The 24,454-nt window shown below is 38.7% G+C and overlaps 1 protein-coding gene across 5 annotated transcripts in view; it reads left to right on the forward strand.

Annotated features, from left to right (window-relative positions):
* Positions 1-24,454, forward strand: part of ABCG2 (ATP binding cassette subfamily G member 2 (JR blood group)) — a 130,705-nt gene that overhangs the window by 25,747 nt on the left and 80,504 nt on the right. For 2 of the 5 annotated variants that reach the window (XM_008523679.2, XM_008523683.2), the window contains exon 2: positions 15,962-16,025. The exons of the other annotated variants lie outside the window; for them this stretch is intronic. The gene's annotated coding sequence lies outside the window, so the exon portion shown is untranslated. The remainder of the gene's footprint in view (positions 1-15,961; positions 16,026-24,454) is intronic. 5 annotated transcript variants of the gene reach the window in all.

A 24,454-nucleotide genomic window follows, 5' to 3' on the forward strand; every position in this document is an offset into this window, starting at 1 on the left:
AAAAAAAAAAAAAAAGAAGTGTTGCAAGTAAAAACAGTTCAGATGGGGTAACAAGCAAGGTGTGCCCCATCTCTCCACTTCTGTGAGCCACACAGAGGGTTCTGGCACAGTAGGGGCTAAAGAGAATGAAGCCTTGTTCTGACGCGTTTGGGACTTTGGTTTAGATGTCGGGGCCCTGGAAGACAAGCGCCCCTGCCAGGAATGTCGGAGTTTTCCTGTAAGTCAGCTACAGTAATGAAGCAACACATCAGGTGCTTCATGGACATCAGATATGGAGGGGGCCACAGTGGAAGGGCAGTGGAAGATTTATGTCAGAATGTGATCCCAGAAAATACTTGGAAGCTGGAAGTCCTATGTCATGGAGATAGAGTCACAAATCAGTGAAATTCAAATGATCACCATTCATGTGTCCTCATTTGTACCCAAAAGCCAGTCCTTCTTGGAAAAATTTCAAGTTATACCAATAGCCACAAGTACATGGTTAGCTGATAAGCTTGGCTTCCTGGATTTATTTTTTTGGCATCCTTTTTTTTTAATTGAAGTATAGTTGACATACATTGTATTAGTTTCAGGTGTACAATATAGCATTTTAACACTTATTTACATTACAAAATTATGATCTTGCTAAGACTAATAACCATGTGTCGTCATACAAAGTTATTACAATATTGTTCACTGTATTTTCTATGCTGTACATTACATCCCCAGGGCTTATTTATTTTATGACTAGAAGTTAGTACCTCTTATCCCCTTCACCTAATTTGCCCTTCCTCCCACCCACTCATCTGTTTCTGTTTTCTTTTGTTTATTCATTTGTGTTTTTTAGATTCTACATACAAGTGAAATCATATGGTATTCTTCCTTCTCTGCCTGGCTTACTTCATTAGCATAATACCCTCTAGGTCCATCTATCTTGTTGCAAATGGGAAGATTTCACTCTTTTTTATGGCATATATATATATATATATATATATATATATACCACATCTTCTTTATCCATTCATCTACCAATGGACACTTAGGCTGCTTCCATATCTTGGCTATTGTAAATAATGCTGCAGTGAACATAGGGGTGCGTATCTTTTCAAATTAGGTTTTTTGTTTTCTTCAGATAAATATCCAGGAGTGGTATTCCTGGATGTATGGTAGTTCTATTTTTAATTTTGTGAGGAACCTGCACACTGTTTTCTATAGTGGTTGTACTAATTTACATTTCCACCAACAGGGCATAAGGGTTCCCTTTTCTCCACATCCTCACCAACACTTTTTGATAGTAGCCATTCTGACAGGTGTGAGGTGATATCTCTTTATGGTTTTGATTTGCATTTCCCTGATGATTAGTGACTTTGAGCATCTTTCCATGTAGCTTTGGTCATCTGTATGACTTCTTCGGAAAAATGTCTATTCAAGTCCTCTGCCCATTTTTTAATTGGATTATTTGTTTTCTTGATATTGAGTTGTATGAGTTCCTTATCTATTTTGGATATTAACCCCTTATCAGATATATCATTTGCAAATATATTCTCCCATTCAGTAGGTTACCTTTTCATTTTGTTGATGGTTTCCTTTGCTGTGCAAAAGCTTTCTAATTTGATGAAGTCTCATTTGTTTACTTTTACTTTTGTTGCCCTTGCCCAAGAAGACATATCCAAAAAAATATTGCTAAGACTGGTGTCAAAGCGTTTACTGCCTATGTTTTCTTCTAGGAGTTTATAGTTTCAGGTCTTATATCTAAGTCTTTAGTCCATTTTGAGCTTATTTTTGTATATGGTATAAGAAAGTGGTCCAATTTTATTCTTTTGCATGTATCTGTCCAGTTCTCCCAACACTATTTATTGAAGAGACTGTCTTTTCCCCATTGTGTATTCTTGCCTCCTTTGTCATAGATTAATTGACCATATAGGTGTGGGTTTATTTCTTGGCCTCTAGCCTGTTCTATTGATCTATGTGTCTGTTTCTGTGCCAGTACCATACTGTTTTGATTACTATAGCTTTGTAGCATAGTTTGAAATCAGGGAGCATGATACCTCCAGTTTGTTCTTCTGTCTCAAGATTGCTTTGGCTATTTGGGGTCTTTTGTGGTTCCATACAAATTTTAGGGTTATTTGTTCTGGTTCTGTGAAAAGTGCCGTTGGTATTTTAATAAGGATTGCATTGAATCTGTAGATTGCTTTGGATGGTATGGACATTTTAACAATATTAGTTCTTCTAGTCCATGAGTATGATATATCTTTCCATTTATTTGTGTCATCTCCAATTTCTTTCATCAATGTCTTATAGTTTTCAGTGTACAGGTATTTCACCTCCTTGGTTAAATTTATTCCTGGGGATTTTATTTTTTTTACTGTAATTGTAATAGGGATTGTTTTCTTAATTTCTCTTTCTGATAGTTCCTTATTAGTATATAGAAACACAACTAATTTTTGTACACACTACTGATATTTTGTATCCTGATACTGAATTCATTTATTAATTCTAATAGTTTTTTGTTGGAGTCTTCAGAGTTTTCTCTATATAATATCATGTTGACTGCACAGAGTGACTGTTTTACTTCTTCCTTTCCGATTTGGATGCCTTTTATTTCTTTTTCTTATCTGATTGCTGTAGCTAGGACTCCCAACACTATGTTGAATACGAGTGGTGAGAGTAGGCATTCTTGAAATGTTCCTGCTCTTAGAGAGAAAGCTTTCAAGTTTTCACCATGGACATGATGTTAGCTGTGGGTTTGTCATATATGGCCTTTATTATATTGAGATATGTCCCCTAATACCCACTTTTTGTTGAGGATTTTAATGATAAATGGATGTTGAATTTTGTCAAATGCCTTTTCTGCATCTATTGAGATGATCATATGATTTTCATCCTTTGTTGTGTTACTGTGGTATATCACATTGACTGATCTGTGGATATCAAACCACCCTTGCATCTCTGGAATAGATTCACTTGATCATGGCATATGATCCTTTTGATGTGTTGTTGAATTAGGTTTGCTAATTTTTTGTTGAGAATTTTTGCATATATGTTCATCAAGGATGTTGGCCTGTAATTTTCTTTTTTTGTGATGTCTTTGTCTGGTTTTTGTGTCAAGGTAATGCTGGCCTCATAGAATGAGTTTGAGAGTGATTCTCCTCTTCAATTTTTTGGAATAGTTTGAGAGAAATAGGTATTAACTCTTCTTTAAAGGTTTGGTTGAATTCATCTGTGAAGCCATCTGGACTTTTGTTTGTTGAGAGGTTTTTGATGACTGATTCAATTTCATACTAGTAATTGGTCTGTTCAGATTTCCTATTTCTTCCTGATTCAGTCTTGGAACTTGATTCAGTCTTGTATGATTCTAGCAATTTATCCATTTCTTCTAGGTTGTCCAATTTGTTGGCTTATAATTGTTCGTAACAATCTCTTATGATCCTTTGTATTTTTGTGGTGTCAGTTGTAACTTCTCTTTCATTTCTGATTTTATTTATTTGAGCCCCCATTCTTTTTTTCTTGATGGGTCTGGCTAAAGGTTTATCAATTTTGTTTATCTAAGACTAGCTCTTAGTTTCATTGATCTTTTCTATTGTTTTTTTAGACTCTGTTTCATTTATTTCCACTCTGATCTTTATTATTTCTTTCCTTCTGATAACTTTTGGCTTTGTTTGTTCTTTTTCATGTTCCTTTATGTGTAAAATTAGACTGTTTATTTGAGATTTTTCCTGTTTCTTCAGGTGGGCCTGTATCACTATAAACTTTCCTCTTAGAATTGCTTTTGCTGTGTCCCAGATTTTGGACTATTGTGTTTCTGTTTTCATTTATCTCAAGGTATTTTTTGATTTCCACTTTGATTTCTTTGTTGACCCATTGGTTGTTTAGTAGCGTGTTCTTTAGCCTCCATGTGTTTGTGTTTTTTCCAGTTTTCTTCTTGTAATTGGTTTCTAGTTTTACATCATCGAGGGTGAAAAACATGTCTGACATGGCTTCAATCTTGTTAAATTTATTGAGACTTTTTTTTGTGTGGCCTAACATGATGTATCCTGGAGAATGTTTCATGTGCATTTGAAAAGAATGTGTATGCTGATGTTTTTGGATGGAATGTTCTATATGTATCTATTAAGTTCATCTGGTCTAATATGTTGTATAAGGCCAATGTTTCCTTATTGATTTTCTGTCTGGATAATCTATCCATTGATGTAAATGGGGTGTTAAAGTTCTATACTATTATTTTGTTACTGTCAATTTCTCCTTTTATGTCTATTAATATTTGCTTTATGTATTTACGTGCTCCTATGTTGGGTGCGTAGATATTTACAAGTATTATATTCTCTTGTTGGATTGTTCTCTTTATCATTATGCAATTCGGTTCTTCGTCTCTTGTTACAGTTTTTGTTTTAAAATCTGTCCTCATCTTTTGGAATTCTTTTTTCTGTTCGGCTTGAGTGATTTCCTCTACTCTGTCATGTGATTGCTGATCCATTCTCCTCTGCCATCTAATCTGCTGTTGATGCCCTCTAGTAAATTTTTCATTTCAGTTATTGTGTTCTGTAGCTCTGATTAGTTCTTTTTTATATTTTCTAATTCTTTGTTGAAGTTCTCACTGTGTTCGTCTATTCTTCTGAGTTCAGTGAGCATTCTTATGACTATTACTTTGGACTCTTTATTAGGTAGATTGCTTATCTCTGCTTCATTCAATTCTTTTTCTGAGGTTTTGTCTTGTTCTTTGAGTTGGAACATATTCCAGCCTTCTCATTTTGCCTAATGCTCTGCGTTCTATGTGTTGGGTAGATCAGCTATGTCTCCTGATCTTAGAAAAGTGGCCTTATGTACAAGATGTCTTGTGGGGCCCAGGAGCATGCTCCGCTCTGGTCACCAGAACCAGATGCTCCAGAGGTGTTCCCTGTGTGTGTTGTGTTTCCCTTCTGTCATGGTGAGGCTGTGATTGCTGCAGCCATGCTGGTGGGTGGGGCTGGCTCCCGGCATGGGCTGACTAAGCAACCCAGTAATGCACAACTGCATCAAGCACTCTAGTGGGTGAGGCAGTCCTCACTGTGGCTGGCTGTGTGGCCCACAACTGCTGCTGGTTCTCTGGTGAGTGGGAAAGGCCCCTGGTGTGAGTGGCTTTGAGGCCCAGCAGTGTGCGACTGCCTTGGGCATGTGGTGGGTGAGGCAGGCCCCCATCATGGGCTGGCTGTGTGGCCAGGTGGTGCATGACTGTTGCAGGCACATTGGTGGGTGAGGCAGTCTCCCAGTGTGGCTGTTTGCAAGGCCTGGCAGTTTGTAACTGCCACAGGTCCACTGGTGGTGGGGCAGGCCCACACTGTGGGCTGCTTGTGTGGCCTGACTATGCACGACTGCCTCAGGTGTAGTAGTGGGTGAGGAAGGTCCCTGTGCTAACAGGCTAGAGGCAGGATTTGAAAATTTCACCTGCTAGCACCAGCATCAGCACAGCTGAATGAGGTTGCAAAATTGGCTGCTTCCAGTGTCTCAGTCCCTGGGTGGGTGGAGAGGAAGCTGCCTCCTGCCTTTCTGAGAGGTGTTCTAAGCTTAATAAGTGAGTGTCTTTTTCCGTGAACTATGCACTTTTCTATGTGGTGTTATTAAGCTAGTTTCCAGATTGAGTGAGTCTGTGTGCCCTTTAAGGGAGGATTTTTCTTTCCCTGTAGTTCTATAGTTTTCCTGGGTACATTCCCTGTTGGTTTTCAAAGCCAGGTGTTCTGGGGCCTCGTCTCTCCTCTGCTGGATCTAAGGGCTATCGTGCCTAATGTGGAGCTCAAGTCCCTCGCTCCTCCGGGAAAAGCTCCATACCTTTGAGATTCCTCCCGACTTTGACTGCCATGGCTAGGGTGTGTCTTTTTCCTCTGCAGGACCGTATCTCTGCCTCTTCCACCCCTCTCAGTTTAGTCCCTTGTTGTGGAGGCTCTTTTCATCCAGTTTCCATATCTCCCTCAGAGTAAATTGTTCCACCTGCAGTTGTAGATTTGTCGTGTCTGCAGGGGAGGCGAGCTCAGGATCCTCCTAGGCCACCATCTTCCAAACCCTCAGAATTCGGAAATGGGTGATTGAACAGAGGGTCCATGGGTGGAAGGATGAGGACTGGGACACAGACTGTAAGAACGAGCTGTAGCAAACTAGTTATACTTCTTTTCAGAATAGTAGTTTTAACTTGTTAAATTAAGAGAGTATAGTTTCCATAGAATATCGAGAAGACAATCCAGTTAACAGTGAATTACACTGAAAATGAAATACAAAGATATGGGGCATTTTCTCCTTCTTAATATAGTTAGAATTTGTATACAATTACTGAAAAACAGTTGTAGTCAGTCACCACATGCAGTCATTCATTAACAGCTTCTTCTCCAGAGGGTGCCTTTGGAAAGGCTTGACTTTGAGAATTGCTAGTACAAATAGATGTGTTTTCATTTCATGCTGGCAAATACTTTGGGAAATGACACCTGGGTCTTTGAATCTAGCCATAGGCACACTAACTAAGCTTAAAAGAATATGACTTGTTTATATAACCGTGACAATTGGCCTTCTTCTATGGATTAAAGCATGACCTGCTGTGTTATTTCTGCTTCCCACCTCTACCCGTTCCTGACCAACACAGAGAGTTTTTTCTTTTCACTCATTCCAGTTAAGAGTGAATTTAAGTTCTCCTCTCTTTGTAACCCACAAATATTTACACTTTAGTGTTGAAATCTTTTTATGGATGTTAAGGCAACCAGGCCTTATAAGGCAAAGCCAGGTATTTTCTTAGGAATCAACTTGGGGTCACTTTTAGCACAGTAAAAGAGGAGGGGAAAAAAGATCGATCAAGTCTGCCTTGTGTTACTCCGAACATATTGTTTCTCAAAGTGTGGTCCACGGATTGCCTGCATCAGAAGCAGAATCACCTGGTGGTATTTGTATAAAATCTGGATTTGTGACTTCTTCTTTACTGAATCGGAATATTGTTTGGGGGTGTGTGTGTTTCTTGAGAGTCTGTATTTTTGAAAACACCCCAAATGATTCACATGTACACTAGGCCAACTGTTATGGTTTTGTAATTAGTTACATTAGTTTAAGTTTAGTTAGTGTGCCTGTAGGCATATTCAAGAATCTGCCCAAAAAACCAAAAACACAGCTTAGAAGATTTGGACGTGGCAATTTTTTTTTACCAAGTCGGCTTTGTTAACTGTGAGGATCATAGAAATTGCTCTGTAATGATCTGTTTTAACTTATAATTTAAAACATTGTAGCTTACTAGTGAAGTTAGAAGTTTGAAGGAACAGCAAAATGAATAAAAAATGAATACATTGTTTATTAAAATGTCTACATACTAACTACAATTAATCACTAAATCTAGGTTATGCAGCTCCTAGACATAAATCAATTCGATTTTTGAATATACCTAAAATAACAATTTTAATTTTTTTTCTTTTTTTAAAGATTGACGCCTGAGCTAACAACTGTTGCTGATCTCTTTTTTCTCTTCTGATTTTTCTTCCCCAATCCCCCCCAGTACATAGTTGTATATTTTAGTTGTGGGTACTTCTAGTTGTGTCATGTGGGATGCTGCCTCAGCATGGCTTGATGAGTGGTGCCATGTCCGCACCCAGGATCTGAACCAGCGAAACCCTGGGCTGCCAAAGTGGAGCGTGTGAACTTAACCACTCAGCCATGGGGCCAGCCCCCCAACTTTAATTTTTAAAATAATTGATATTGAGAGTTCCTCCTGATAGCAAGTAAAAATATCTTCTCAAAAAAAAAGACCTAATAGACAATTTGAATAGACCTGTATCTTAAAGAAATTGAATTAATAATTAATAACCTTCTGCACCAGAGCACCCAGCCCAGATGAGTTCACTAGGGAGTTTAACTAAACATTTAAGGAAAAATTACACCAATTCTCTACAATCTCTTTCAGAAGATAGAGCCCAAGAGAATACTTCCTAACTCATTCTATGAGGCCAGCATTATTTTAATACCAAACCAGACAAAGACATTACCAATATCTCTCATGATGATATAGATGCAAAAAATCTTCAACAAAATATTAGCAAATTGAATCCAACAGTGTATAAAAAGAATTATACACCACTTGAGATTTTATTCGTGCCATCAAGTTGATTCTGACTCCTAGTGACCCTGTGTACAGCAGAGTGGAACCCTGCCTGGTCTTTTTGTGCCATCCTCTCACCTTCCAGTGCTATATCAGATAATGCTCTATTGCTGTTCCTAGGGTTTTCATGGCCAATTTTTGCAGAAGTGGGTGGCCAGGTCCTTCTTCCTAGTCTGTCTTCGTCTGGAAGCTATGCTGAAACCTGTTTACCCTTGGTGACCTTACTAGTATTTGACATACTGGTGGCATAGCTTGCAGTGTCATGGCAACACTCAGCTGCCACAGTATGACAACTAACAGACAGGTGGTGCAGTTCCCTGACCGGGAAACAAATCCAGGCCCTGGAAGTAAGAGCAGCAGATCTGAACCACTAGACCATCACTTGAATTATACCCCAAGTGGGATTTATCCCAGGTATGCAAGGCTGGTTCAACATTTGAAATAGATTAATGTAATCCATCACCTCAACAGGCTAAAGAAGAGAAATTATATGATCATATCAATAGATACAGAAAAAGCACTTGACAAAATCCAACACCCATTCATGATAAAAAAAAAAAAAAAACTTTCAGCAAACTAGGAATAGTGGAAGATTCCCTCAACTTGACAAAGAACATCTACAAAAAGCCTACGGCTAACATCATATTTAACGGTGAGGAACTAGAATCTTTCCCGCTAAGATCAGGACAAGGCAAGGATGTCCCGTCTCACCACTCCTTTCAATATTGTACTGGAAGTCCCAGCAATGCAGTAAGATAAGAAAAGGAAATACAAGTTATTTCAATTGAGGAGGGAGAAATAAAACTGTGTTTGATTGCAGATGATGTGACTGTTTATGTAGAAAAGCCAAAAGAATCAACAATACAACAAAAACTCCTGGAACTAATAAGCAATATAGCAAGGCTGCAGGATATAAGGTTAATCTACAAAAGTCAACCACTTTCCTATATACCAGCAATTAACAAGTGGAATTTGAAATTAAAAGCACAATGCTATTTACATTAGAATCCCCCAAAATAAGATACTCAGGTATAAATCTAACAAAACACGAACAAGATCTGTATGAGGAAAACTACAAAACTCTGATGAAAAAAAATCTAAAAGTAACCAAATAAATGGAGAGAGATTCCGTGTTCATGGATAGGAAAACTCAATATTGTCAAGATGTCAGTTCTTTCAAACTTAATCTATAGATTTAATGCAGTTTCAATCAAAATCCAAGAAAATTATTTTGTGGATATTGACAAACTGATTCTCAAGTTTATATGGAGAGGCAAAAGACACAGAATAGCAAACATAATATAGAAGAAGAACAAAGTCAGAGGACTGATACTATGTGATTTCAAGACTTACTATAAAGCTACAGTAATCAAGACAGTGTGCTATTGGTGAAAGAATAGACAAATAGATCATTCATGGGATAGAATAAAGTGCTGAGAAAAAGACCCACATAAATATAGTCAAGTGATCTTTGACAAAGGAACAAAGGCAATACAATGGAACAAAGATGGTCTTCCACAAATGGTGCTGGAACAAATGGACACTCACATGCAAAAACATGAATCTAGGCACAGACCTTAAACTCTTCACTAGAATGAACTCAAATTGGATAATAGATCTAAATAGAAAATGCAAAACTATAAAATTCTCAGAAAGTAACATAGGAGAAAATCTAGGTGACCTTGGGTATGCAATGACTCTTTAGACACAACACCAAAGGCATGACCCATAAAAGAAATTATTGATAAGCTGGGCTTCATTAATATTAAAAACGTCTGGTCTGTGAAAAACAATGTCAACGGAATAAGGAGACAAGCCATAGACTGGGAGAAAATATTTACAAAAGATGTCTGATAAAGGACTGTTATCCAAAATGTACAAAGAACACTTAAAACTCAACAATAAGAAAACAACCTGATTAAAAAATAGACAGGAGACCTGAACAGACACCTCATCAAAGAAGATATACAGATGGCAAATAAGCGTATGAAAAGATGCTCCACATCATATGTCATTATAGAGTTACAATTAAAACAAGAATGAGATAACCCTACACACCTGTTAGAAAGGCCAAAATCCAAAACACTAATAACACCAAATGCTGACCAGGATATGGAGCAACAAGAACTCCCATTCATTGCTGGTGGTAATGCAAATTGGTACAGCCACTTTGGAGGACAATTTGGCAGTATCTTATAAAACTTGACATACCCTTACCACAGGATCCAGCAATCATGTTCCTTGACATTTACCCAATTAGTTGAAAACTTGTCCTCACAAAAACCTGAACATGGATGTTTATAGCAGCTTTTATTCATAATTGCCAAAACTTGAAAGCTACCAAGATGTCTTTCAGTAGGTGAATGGGTAAACTGGTAGATCCAGACAACAGCATATTATTCAGTGCTAAAAAGAAATGAGCTATCAAGCCATGAAAAGACATGGGGGAAACTTAAATACATAGTACTAAGTAAAGAAGCCAATTTGGAAAGGCTACATACTGTATGATTCCAACTATGTGACAATCTGTAAAAGGCAAAACTATGTAGACAGTAAAAAGAACACTGGTTGCCAGGCGGTATAGGGAAGGGAGGAATGTGGAGCACAGAGGATTTTTAGGGTAGAGAAACTATTCTGTATTAAACTACAATGGTGGATACACGTTATTATACATTCATCAAAATCCACACAATGTACAGTACTGAGAGTAAGCCCTATGGTTACCAGAGTGGAAGAGGGCAGGGGAAGGGTAAAAGGGGTAAAGGGGCACACGTGTATGGTGATGGATGGCAACTAGACTCCTGGTGATGAACACGATGCAGTCTATACAGAAGTTGAAATATAATGATGTATACCTGAAATTTATGTAATGTTATAGACCAATGTGACCTCAATTAAAAAAAAAGATGAACCTTAATTTAAACTATAGACTTGGAGTGATTATGATGTCAGTGTAAGTTCATTGATTGATCAACAAATGCGCCAGTCTGGTGGGGTATGTTGATAGTGGAGGAGAGTGTGTTTGTCGGGGGGAAGCAGAAGATATATGAGAAATCTCTGTACCTTACACTCAATTTTGCTGTGAACCTAAAGCCACTCTAAAAAATAAAGTTTATTTTTAAAAAATACGAAAGAAGGGGGCTGGCCTGGTCGCATTGCAGCTAAGTTGACACATTCCACTTTGGTGGCCTGGGTTCGCCGGTTTGGATCCCAGGCACAGACTTACGCACCACTTGTCAAGCCATGAGGTGGCAGGCATCCCACCTATAAAATAGAAGAAGATGGCGCCAGCCCGGTGGTGCAGTGGTTAAGTGCACATTTTCTGCTTCTCGGCGGCTTGGGGTTTGCCAGTTCAGATCCCGGGTGCAGACACGGCACCGCTTGGCAAAAGCCATGCTGTGGTAGGCATCCCATATATAAAGCAGAGGAAGATGGGCATAGATGTTAGCTCAGGGCCAGTCTTCCTCAGCAAAAAGAGGATTGGCAGTAGTTAGCTCAGGGCTAATCTTCCTCAAAAAAACAAAAACAAAATAGAGGAATATGGGCACAGATGTTAGCTCAGGGCTAATCTTCCTCAAATAAAAAAAAGAAAAGAAAAGAAAAAACAAAAGAAGGAAGAAAATGACTTTCAAAGTTATGACCATATAGATAAAACCATAAGCACATATCCAACATTCAATCTGAGGTCGTTTTCGCCTCTACAAAAAGTGTGGTCCTAAATGATAGCAAGAATATGAGAGAATGAAGAATTTCATTAAGTTCAGAAAGCTTCAAATTTACACCTAAATGACAATTACATTAAGGTGCTCCCACAATTAAAAAAATAGAAAAGCAGCATCCTGTCAACGCTTAACCTAGGGTAAATTGCAGACTTTCGTCAACAGTCAGAAGAAGTAACTAATATGTAACATAAATGCAGGGACAGTAACTCACCTTGAAATTCCCTAATCAACCACACATCAGGGTCAGGGTGAGAAATCAATTCCTGCAGAAATCTCCGGTTTCCAGGACAAGCTACCTCAGCCAGCTGCCAGGATATCTGCCAACACTTCTGGAGGTAGCATTTAGTTTCCTTCGTGTAAAGGCACCTTGCTTTCTGGGAAGATTTGGGATTGATCATAGAAATGTTTAAGACGATCAAATCCATGTTAATACTTACATATTAAAGAGTTTTTACTTATTTGTTATTTTATGTATTTATATTATTTAATAGAATTTGACCTTTTAGAGTATGAGACCAATTTTGTCAGTTCAATTTCCAATGTGTAATTAAATAAGAGATTTAGGCTTTTGATTTAAAGTTGAAATCTTACTAAGATTGTAGAAAATAATGGGACATTTGAAAGAACTATGGTTGACCATGTTTATGATTTCAACTATTTGCTTCATATGGGTTATTTGAGTACTTGGGAAAGTTTAGTTTGTCAAATTAGAAAATGGGAGTACCTAAGTGTGCAGAAGAGTTAACACAGCAGGTCTGAGACTGCTATCCTTAGAAAGGCCTGCTCTCGAGATTGGTCTCTGGCTGGCATCTGCAAAGTTAGGTCACAGAGTGTTCCTAGTCAACAAGCTAACAAAGTATGTCAATTAAGAGATAAGGGTGGTTTGCTTTGACTAGATTGTACAAACTGTTTGCCTGCTCACCTTCTGGGAATCTGGAATTTTGGTATAGAGCATGCCTACATATCCAACCCCCAGTGAAAACCTTGGGCTCGAAGTCTCTAGTAGGCTCCCTTGGGCCAAAATATTGTATACATGTTGTTGAATTTTCATTGCTGGGAAAAGAGTGTGCTCTGGGTGACCCCTCGGGGAGGGAAGGAGCATACGGAAGCCTGCAGTGGAGTCCTCCAGACTCTGCCTGTGTCTTTCCCTTATGATCCAGCTGTGTATCCTTACTACACTTCTATAATAAATCTTAGCTATGAATAGAACTGTCCGCTGAGTTCTGTAAATCCTTCCAGGAAGGTGGAATCCTTCCATGAATCTCTGAATGTGGGGGTGGTCTAGGGGATTCCCAACACACTAAGGAAAGTGAATATTTTTCTTCCAAGTACAGTTTAAAGTGTTTGGAAGTGTTTAATTAACTAAGTTTATAAATTAGACCAAACATTATTGAAAGATCTCTTAGAAGTGAATAATAAAACTTGCTACACTTATAAATAGAGCAGTAGCGCTTGTAAACTGAATTTACAGGCTTAAGGAAAACTAGAGTCTTGAATTTGTAAATTTTAGGCCTCGAATATTAATTTCTACAACCCAAGTAAACTTTTGAGTAGGCTTTTCAGCTCACAGAAATGTCCCTCACGAGGATCAAAAAAGCTCACATTTAGTATATCTCATCAGCCCACAGCAGGTTGCTTGCCCTCCTAGTCTCAGAGGCTGAAGGGCATTTGTTCAAATTGACCACAGTTTCATGTCACTAGGATTTCAGTTAAAGGAAGGAGCCGAGAATCCAGCTCTGTTTATACCACCTGATAGTAAACCATATCACAGCTTCATACACAGTCTGCTTCTGACGGTGATGTTAAAATGTGATTTCTATAAACGCATCAGTAGGAAGGGGGTCCAACTGAACTCATGTAGTAGTTGGTAAATCTATAGTGTTAAAGACACAGGAAAAGTTAATAAACATTAGCCTTTTAATATTCTTTAATGCCCTTGACAGACTTCTCCACTGGATGATGAAGAGTGTGGCAAGGGTCTCTGGTACAGCTGCCATGCCTGAACTTTCTTACTACGCGTTAAAAAAAATGCTACAGTATAAGGTGAAAACAGGGACTTTCTCCCCATACCTAGCATAGTACCTGGTACTTAGTAAACCAGTATATATTTGTTAAATGAATGGAGGAGCTAATGATTTAGGTGAGGGGATAAGATGTAAACATCTCAGAGTTAAATGATAATCCGAGACAATGGTTTTGGAGGAATGAAAGAGGCAGGAAGTGATAAATTGCCAAATGAATGGAAGTGAGAATAAGTGTTAAGAGCTCAAAGTAGGGAGAGAGCCCTGTAGACTAGAGTGGTCAAGGAAGGCTTCATGGAGAAGGTTGGTCTTAAAAAATCTTGGCATTAAAAATATGTTGGATGTGAGAGTGGAGAAGGGCGTGAGAAGTAAGACTGTGAGAAAAGGGACAGAGGTGAGAAAACGAGAAGCATGATCCTGAGATCCACGCTGACCCTCTAGCACTGCAGCCTGGCTGTCTTACAAAGAAGAGTGGGGAAAGACCTTGTAGGACCAAGTGGTGCAGCCATGCTTCTCAGGCTCAGGAGTTCAGACTTGATTCTTTTAGTAGAGGGAAGAATGAACGATTTTTCAACAGGCAATGATATGAAGAAAGACTTTGGTGGTTCTAGAATAAAGATTTTCCTGGGGACAAGGTGTAGGATGGTTTAGGTTGTATTGGAGGAGCGAGTGTTGTTGGCAGAGAATAGTTAGAAAACAGTCCAGATATAAAGGGCTGAGCTAAGGTCAGAGGTTATGGAAAGAGACAGACTTCTTGAACACTGTAAAGGAAGAAGTGCTGGGACTGATGGCCACACACAAAAGAAGGATAAGAGCACCTTTATGAAAGTGAAGGAGGAGGGTAGATTTTCAGAAGGAAGTATACATCTGTGAGTTGTTTATACTTCTAGTTTACCGTTTTTACACCAAGTGAGTTGGAATCAGCGTGTAAATCAGAAGGCAGTGTGAAAAGAAAAGTTTAGACTCGTACTTTTCCAAGAGAGAAAAGAATTTGCAACTCAAAGAGTAATCGGAACATATACCCTAGGGGTTTAAGGCTTATGTATTTTAAGATTAGAATCTTGGCTTTATCAAATAAACCTGGGGAGAGTCAAGCAACCTGTACCTAGAGGGATGATGTGCATACTGATAAACCAGGATGATGAGTCTGCTGGGATCTTTGGAAGATTTTTCAACCATTTTGTACAGAAGAGCCCAAGACACAAACAGCTTAGGCTGTTTGCTTCAGGAAAGGGGACAGGCTGTCAAGTCCTCTGCCAGGGGAAGTCAAAGGAAACAGAACTACAGGAATTTGGGGGGCATTTCCTACTGTGTCCCTGCTGGTAGATGTGCTTCTGAAAAGCTCCTGGCCAAAGAGGAAGCAGCTTTAAGAAAGCAAAGCCAAAACAAAGAATTGGCCGTACTCTTAGGAGGCAGAGCAGCCCTCTTCAGGCCACCAGCCCTTCCTGCTCTGTGGGGTTTGCAAATGTATTTTTGTATTTAACCAACAAATATTGTAGCAGCTTAGGACCTGGATTTCAAGTCTATTTCCATCAGAAGCCACAGCTCAATTTATGAAATCAAATACTCCTACAAACGTTCTAATCCCCACAGCCAATGCCTCCAAAACAATGCAATTAATCCTTCTCTGATGGAGAGAATAATTAATCCCCTTCCACCAAAAGCAAAGTCCTCTATTCCTTCAAAGTACTGTCAACTTACCTCTCTTTATTTATAAGCAACAGAACAATTACATGGAGTGGAGCTTTCTTGCTCTGCCAAGTGAAGCCACCTGATCCAGAACCTAAGCTGTCCTGAAGATGTGCAGAACTTTTCCATACATTTGGACACATGTGGCACCTGTGGGGGAGCGACTTTATGCTCATGCTGCTGATCATTGACCATCCAGAGCAAAGGCATTCTCTGTGTCCAAAGGACACACTAAGCAAATATGGCCAACGTCCCGTAACTGTTATTCTTGCCACAGGGGACCGCCTTGCTTGAATTTTTTCTAGGTGGGGTATGTTGGCTCTTTTAGAAGAACCAAAATTCTTTTTTACTTGAAGAGAAGAAAACTAGAGAAAAAGAGAAGAGGCGAGAGAACATTTGTAAAGTGATTAAAAGGCAAAAATTATATATAGAAGGTTACCTTTACTTTTCAGGTTTGGAGCTGAAACGCCTTTGGTCCAGCTGCTGCTTTAAGACTTTCTGGTGCAAAAATAGAAAGTAAGTATCTCAGGGGAATCTGTAAACATGAACCTTGTGTCACTGGGATCGAACTTTTATTATGGTACCATTGGTAACTTGAGCTGCCCTTTTTCTTTCTCAAGTGTAAAGAAAACCTAGTTTCTGAGGTTTCTCTCTCAAAGTTATTTTGGAGCTCCAATATTGGAACACTCTAATTAAACCACTTCAAAGACATAGTCCTACAGTTTGTTGAACAAGGAACTTATCAACTTATGTGGTCTATCTTGGTGAATGTTCCATGTGATCTTGAGAAGAATATGTAATCTCCTGTTGTTGAAGGAAGTAGTTTACAGACGTCAATTATATCCAGTTGATAGAATGTGCTGTTGAAGTCAACTATGTTCTTACTTATTTTCCACCTGGTAGATATGTCCATTTCTGAGAGAGGGGTATTAAAGTCTCCGACTATAACTGTAGATTTATCTATTTCTTCTTGCAGTTCTATCAGTTTTACCTCATGTATTTTGATGCTCTGTTAGGTAAATATACATTAAAGATTGTTATGTCTTCTTGGAGAACTGACCCCTTTATTGTTACATAAGATCCCTCTTTATCCTTGATAGTTTTCCTTGCTTTGACGTCTGCTTTGCCTGAAATTACTATAGGTATTTCAACTTTCTTTGGATTAGAGTTAGCATGGTATGTCTTATCCATTTATTTTAAATCTGTATTTGTCTTTATATTTAAAGTGGATTTTTAAGACAACATGTAGTTGGGTCTTGTTTTTGATCCACGTTGACTATTTCTGTGTTTTAATTATTGTATTTAGACCACTGACATTTAAAGCGATTATTAATATTTTTGGATTAATAACCATATGTGTTATTGTTTTCTATTCATTGCCCTTGTTCTTTGTTCCTATTTTTGTCTTCCACTCTTTTTCTGCCATTTATGATTTTAATTGAGTATTTTGTATGATTCTATTTTCTCTCCTTTCTTAGCATATACATTATATGTCTTTTTTAGTGTTTGCCCTCAAATTTATCATCTATATCAATTTCCATCTCTCTAAAGGATTTTTATCATTTTTTGTAAGGCAAGTGTATTGGTAACAAATTCCCCTAATGTTTCTTTGTCTTTGAAAGTCTTTATTTCTTCTTTGCTTTTGAAAGATAATTTTGCAGAATACAGAATTCTAGGTGAGTGGTTTTTTTCTCTCAACACTTTAAATATTTCACTGCACTTTCTTCTTGCTTGCATGGTTTCCGAGGAGAAACTAGATGTAATTCTTATCTTTGCTCCTCTATAGACAAGATGGTTTTTTGCCTCTGACTTCTTTCAAGATTTTTTATTTATCTTTGATTTTCTGTAGCTTGAATATGTATACCTAGGTGTAGTTTGCTTGATATTTATCCTGCCTGGTATTCTCTGAGCTTCCTGTGCTTTGTGGTGTTATAGACTGAATGTTTGTGTTCCCCAAAAATTCATATGTTGAAATCCTGAACCCACATATGATAGTATTAAGAGGTGGGGTCTTTGGGGGTAAATAGGTCATGAGGGTGGAACCTTTAAGAATGGATTCAATTGAAAGAGATGTGAGAGTTTGCTCTCACTCTCTGCCATGTGAGGATACAGCCAGAAGATGACCATCCACAAACCAGAATGCAGGCTCTCACCAGAACTGAGTCTTGATCTCGTACTTCTCTGGTTCCAAACTGTGAGAAATAAGTGTTTGTTGTTGAAGTCACCCAGTCTGTAATAATTTATTATAGCAGCCTGAGCTGAGTAAGACATATGGTTTGGTGTCTATTCTTAATTTGGGGGAAATTCTCAGTCATTATTTTTTCAAATATTGCTTTTGTACCTTTCTCTCTTTCTTCTCCTTTTGGTATCAGCATTGTGTGTAAGCTACAGCTTTTGTTGTTGTACCACAGTTCTTGGATAATCTGTTCTTTTTTTACAGTCTTTTTCTCTTTGCTTCTGGTTTCTGTTGACACATCCTCAAGCTCAGAGATTCTTTCCTCAGTTGTATTTAGTCTACTAATAAGCCTGTGAAAGGCATTCTTCATTGCTGTTATAGTGTTTTTATTCTCTAACATTTTTTTTTTTGATTCCTAGTATTTCCTTCTCTGTTTACATTACCCATCTGTTCTTTCACGTTGTCTGCTTTTCCCATTAGAGCCCTTAGCATATAAATCATGATTGTTTTAAATTCATGGTCTGATAATTCCAACATCCCTGTCATATTTGAGTCTTGTTCTGGCACTAGCTCTTTCTCTTTAAACTGTTTTTTTGACTTTTTGTATGCCTTGTAATTTTTTGGTGAAAGCCGTACATTATATATTGGGTAAACGGAACTCTGGTAAATAGGCGTTTAGTGATGTGGTGGTAAAATGTGAGGAGGGGGTGGCATTCTGTAGTCCTATGATTAGGCCTTAGGCCTTTAGTGACCCTGTGCTCCTAGGCTGTGAATTTCACAAGTGCTTCTCAGATCTCCTCCCTCCCAACCTTAGATAAGATGGCTGGAGGGGACTGGGGTTGGCTATTTCCTTTTTCCCAGGTCATTTAGGCTCTGAAAAAACCTTAACAGGTTAGGCTCTGGTAAAATAGTTTCTCTTGAGGTCAGGCTTTGTTAAGAACGGAATGCTTTGGTTTGATTCAAAATGGTTACTTTTCCTGGGGGAAGCCTAAGGGGATTTTTCTCTCAGCTTTCTTGTGAGAATCTGGTAGAACTCCAGGAGATAAAACTCACAAAAGCGAGGGGACTCCCTTGGAGTTTTTAGCTCATGGACTCGCCCAGTCTGACCTTCTAGCAATTCATCAATTACAATTCAGGTTTTCCTACCCTGACAGTGTTTTCCATAGAGGATTTTATTTGTAGGTTTCTGTTCTCTATTTTTCTGTCTGTCTCTCCAATTTCCGGGGAAGCAGTTTGCCACCACTTCTCTGAAAGACCTAAGAAAAGCTATTGATTTTTCAGTTTGTTCAGCAGAGTGGTGACTTCCAAGATCCTTACATGCCTGACTGGAAATTGGAAGCTTGTGAGGTTTTAAATGTCAATTTCTGTCCTCAACAGCCATGGCAAACACAATTTATGGAATGATTCTTCTGTGCCAGGAACTATGCCAAGCACTTAATCTTTCCAAAATCTTCAGAGATAAAGGTGATTACACTTTGGTAGATTAGGAAAGTTAAACAATTTAGTCAATGTCACCTACCCAGTTAGTAAACCCAGAGGCAGGATTGAAACGCAGAGGTCTCTGAGACAACCATGCACCATGTGGCTTCCCAACAATTCCTGGACTCTGTTCTTTTTAGTTTTTATATAGACCAAACTCTTTGCGTTAACACATTCTTTATTCTGATAGGTTATTGTAAAACTAGCTATAAATGATTCCATTTTAACTTTGGCCAGTTAATAAATATGGTTGCGAAAAGTGTTCCATGAAATTTTATAACCTAGAATATTTTAAACATTTAAAAGAAGTGTAGAGAATATTGTAATGAATACTTATGTACCCACCATGAGGATTTTTATACGTTAGCATCAATCTATTCTCTACAAAGAGATTCTTTTAAAATATAAATCAGTAAGGTCACTTTTCTTCTCAAACCCCCCTTCCACCGTGGTTTCCCACATGTAAATAAAAGCTCAAAGTACCAATGAGCCACTAAGCCCCACACCATGTGGCTTCCCGTTACATCCTCACTCTAACTCCTTCCATTCGCCCTCCCATTACTGATGCTGCAGCCACATTTACCTTGCTAAGCCTTGAAGATGCCAAGCATTTCCTGTCTCAGAGCCTTTGTGCCTAGCACTCCCTCCGTCTGCGCTACTCTGATCTCAGTGTCCTCATTAGGGTTAAGTTTAGTTGTCAGACAGAGGCATAAACAATATAGACATTTATTTATCTCCCATGTTCAACAAATCCAGAGATAGACATTCCAGAGACGGTATAACAATTCCATGGTTTCAAGATCCCACATTCCTTCTGTCTTGTTGCTTTGCCATATGTGGCTTCCATTCTCAAAGTCATCTCACAGTCCCAAATAGCTACAGGAACTCCAGTCATCGTGTTTGGATTCCAACCAATAGAAAGAGGAAGAGAGAAAGAGCACTCTATGTTTCTACCAAATGTTGGGTAAAAGAGGAAATGGAACACCTCATTTTTTTTTTAATGGTTTTTGAAGTTAAACCTTTGCTGTCTAAGCAAAATCTCATCTACCTTCTGGGAGCCTTAGAGGACAATAATAAGGTATTCTTTTAAACTGTACTTGGTTCTAATCACCCTTCTAGTGAAAATGTAGTTGCATCTGATCTTTTTGTACCACCTATGGCCCAGGACAGTTTAGATTTCTTTTGTTTTAGCAACAGAAATCTTTTTAAAAATTAAAAACAAGCACACAGCTCCAAAATATAAAAAAATATTTATTATTACTTATATGTTAACATTTATAGTATTTACTTATTAGGAAATTACTTAATGAAAACAAAGTTTTTGATGAGGATAAAATGTTGTGAAAGGGTTTATTATAGTTGCAGAAAACTTCTGAAATAAATTTATTTCTGCATTTGTTTTGATTGTATAGTATTGAGAAAAATCTGATTCACAGGCTAATAGTCAGAAATGGTTCCAGGTTTTTGTATTGTTTTGTTCATCCTACAATTTTATGATTTTCTCTGAACAGAATGACAAAAGAAGATTTATTCTGAGATACATATAAAAATAACACAAGTTAACACACAGGCTTCCAATATGGTAAACTTTGGTAGATAGTACGTGAAAGGGCACAGTAAGTATGTTTTTGTATAATTTCTTCAATGTTTTAAGTAAATAAATAAGTACTTCTGTATATATTTAGAACGAACACATTGTTGTTTATTGACTTTTTTAAAAAACTGCTTTATTGAACTTTAGATATCATACATTTTAAGTGTACAATCCAATGAATTTTAGTAAATTCATAGTTGTGTAACTATTACTAATCCCATTTTAGAAACTTTCTATCACCTCAGAAACCTTCCTGCAAACCTATGCTTACTGGTGCCAGCTGTACCGCCTGGATCTCCTCCCCCTTAGTCCCTGGCCTTCCATCTGAGAAGAGTAGATGGTCTCCCGGAAGCTAGTGTTAGTATCTGTGTAAAAATATCCGTAGTCTGTGTTCCTGTAAAAAGTGTCTGAACATAGCTATAGAACTTGTAGTGAAAGGTAAAAATTAAAAGTGATTTTGTCCTCGAGAGGCCTGTAAACGAATTCATTTTATGCACTGTGTAATTATGTATAATTGGTACTGAAGTGTGTTACATGTTGAACCGGAATGTTCCCGTGGTATCAGAGGACAAATCTTCTGATGGCCAAAAGTTCCACTGGGTAGTGGTATCTCGTTGGCTGGCAGGTTGCAGACAGCACTTGTTGCCCCTATAAAACCCGCAAAGGTGGCCTGTAGGTCTTTCAGTAAAGGAGGCAGAGCTGGCGAAGATTTTTCCCACCTGCTTTGGCAGATTGACTCCATGGGATTTAAAACTCCCTTTTTCTGGAGCTTTTAGGGTGACAATGCTCTTGAAAAAACACAGGTGAGACCTCTCTTGTAGGTTGACTAAGCAAGGATGGCACAGGCCCTGGGGGAGAGTAGCAGACCTCATTGATAAAAGTGTTTGGTGACAACAGGCAGTCAGTTACGTTGAAATGGATTAAGGTTTACTCCTACAGTAGGTTGGAAAGAAATGATACAAAGGATGGGTGTGGGCAAAAGCCCCTCTATAGAGGCATCTTCCCTGACTGGCAAGTGAGGGAGCCCTGCTAGTTGTGCGGGAGGGCTGGGAGTGGAGGTCACACAGTTCTCTATGACTGACCCCAGGTTGCAAGCCACTCTGCCCTGACCGCATTGCTGAAACCGGAGGAGGACTGAGAGGAAAGGCCCCATCGCTGCCATCTGTGCAGTTCAGACTGATGTTCACCTAACGTGTTCAGGACACCTCATACCCAGACCTTTCTCCTTTCAAGCACAAACAGGCCGAGGGCAGGGGTGGAGCCCCTCCTTCTCTAGCTGGAACTGGAGGATGTATGCACTGGCCAATTGTGTTGGGGACTTAAAGTTGTCAGACCTGTCAGTCCATAGTGACAGTCGGGCACAAGTTACTGTGGTTCCCAGAATCCCCCATTGGCACAGTCAAAATTTACTTGGATGTGGAAACAAATCTCAAATTGGACTGTGGGCTGATGCAAGTATATGGGTGGGCTCTTTTGAGCCAATATGCACAAGGTGTTGTAACTAAGAACTGCTGAATGCATTATAGGAAGGGTTGTGTTAAAAAAAAAAAAAAAGAAAATTCCTGGGTCAGCCCCAGTGGCCTAGTGATTAGTTTGGCGTGCTCTGCTTCGGTGGCCTGGATCCGGTTCCCAAGCACAGACCTACACTACTTGACTGTCAGTAGCAGTGCTGTGGTGGTGGCTCATATACAAAAAAAAAAAAAGATCAGCAGTGGATATTAGCTCAGAGCAAATCTTCCTCAGCAGAAAAAAAAAAGAAAGAAAGAAAGAAAGAAAAAATACCTCATGCCTGTTTGCAGTCATTCCCCTTTCCCTCCCAAAGCCCCAGACAGCCGCTAATCTACTTTCTGACTCGATAACTTTGCCTTCTTGAGTCATTTTATTAAATGGAATCCCACAATCTTTCTGTCTGGCTTCTTTCACTTAGCATGTTTTTCAGGTTCATCCATCTTGTAGCATGTATCGTTCATTTTCATTCATGAATAGTATTCTATTGTATGCCTATACCAAATTTTGTTTATCTACTCACCAGTTGGCGGACATTCAAGTTGTTTCCAGTTTGGGGCTATTATGAATAACGCTACTGCAAAATTTGCTTACAGGTCTTTGTGTGAATTTGTTGTTAGTGCTGTGGAGTTGATTCCAACTCCTAGCAACCCTGTGTATAGCAGAGCAAAACCTGGTCTTTTTGCACCATCCTCTCATCTTCCGATGCTGTATCAGATAATACTGCACTGCTATTCATAGGGGTTTCATGGCCAATTTTTTCAGAAGTGGGTGGCCAGGTCCTCCTTCCTAGTCTGTCTTAGTTGGAAGCTCCACTGAAACCTGTTCACCATGGGTGAAATACTGGTGGCATTGCTCTCAGTGTCATGGCAACATGCAGCTGTCACAGTATGACAACTGATAGATGGGTCATATGATTCCCTGACCAGGATACAAACCCAGGCCATGGCACTGGGTTCAAGAGCACTGAATCTTGGGCCAGCCCCAGTGGCCTAGTGGTTAAGTTTGGCACACTCAGCTTCAGTGGCCTGGGTTCAGTTCCTGGGCACAGAACTACACCCCTCGTCTATCAGTGGCCATGCTGTGGTTGTGGCTCACACACAAAAAAAGAGGAAAACTGGCAGCAGAGGCTAGCTCAGGACAAATCTTCCTCTGCAAAAAAACAAAAAAAACCCACCAAATCTTAACCACTAGACCACCAGGGCTGGCTAAAAAATCCATTTGTGTGAATATATGTCATTATTTCTCTTGGATAGATTCCTAGGAGTGAATTTGCTGAGTTATATGCTAAATTTATGTTTCACTTTTTAAGAAACTGCCAAAATGTTTTCCAAAGTAATTGTACCATTCTACATTCCCACCAGCAATGTATGAGGGTTCGAGTTCCTCCAAATCCTCTCACCAATGCTCATTATTGTCTGTCTTTTCAATTATAGCCATTCTAGTGGTGTGAAGAGAAGACATATCTCATCACGATATAATTTGTATTTCCATGATGACTAATGATGTATTGTATGAAAAAGTACCTTTTCGTGTGCTTATTGGCCATTCATATATCTTTGGTGAAATGTCTATTTAAATCTTCTTCCCATTTTTAAACTAGGTTATTTAGCTTCTTGGTATTGAGTTGCAAGTGTTCTTTATATATTCTGGGTACAAGCTATTCTTCTATCCTACACATTTTTTAAAAGAGGCATAGCAATATTTACATTTTTTATTTCATTTACAGAATGGAACCAAAATGTATAAATCTTATTTATTTATTGGGGAAAAAAATTCCATACTATGGATATATGATTTGCAAATATTTTCTCTCAGTCTATGGGCTTATCTGTTTACTTTCCTAATAGTTTAAATATTTTTAAAACAATATTTACCAGTTTAAACATTTAAAACATTTAACATTTAAAACAATATTTACTCCAGGAATATTTAACAATATTTCAGAAGTCCCTGAGGCCTCTCCTTGATACCCTAGGATTATCAGACCACAATTTGAAGCCCATGGCTAGTGAGCATTTCAGTGGCATTTAAACTCAGCAAGCTGAACAGCTCCTCTTCAGCAGAATCATGGACTGTGGAGTTGGAAGGGACCTTACAATTAACCAAATGCCCTTCCAGTTTGGTGAACAAACTTCTGCATGTGGGAAGGACTTAACTGCAATGCCTGTATGCGAGGTTTTAGGGAGC

Source organism: Equus przewalskii, chromosome 3 (genome assembly GCF_037783145.1).
Source record: "Equus przewalskii isolate Varuska chromosome 3, EquPr2, whole genome shotgun sequence".
In the NCBI taxonomy this organism is placed as follows: domain Eukaryota; kingdom Metazoa; phylum Chordata; class Mammalia; order Perissodactyla; family Equidae; genus Equus; species Equus przewalskii.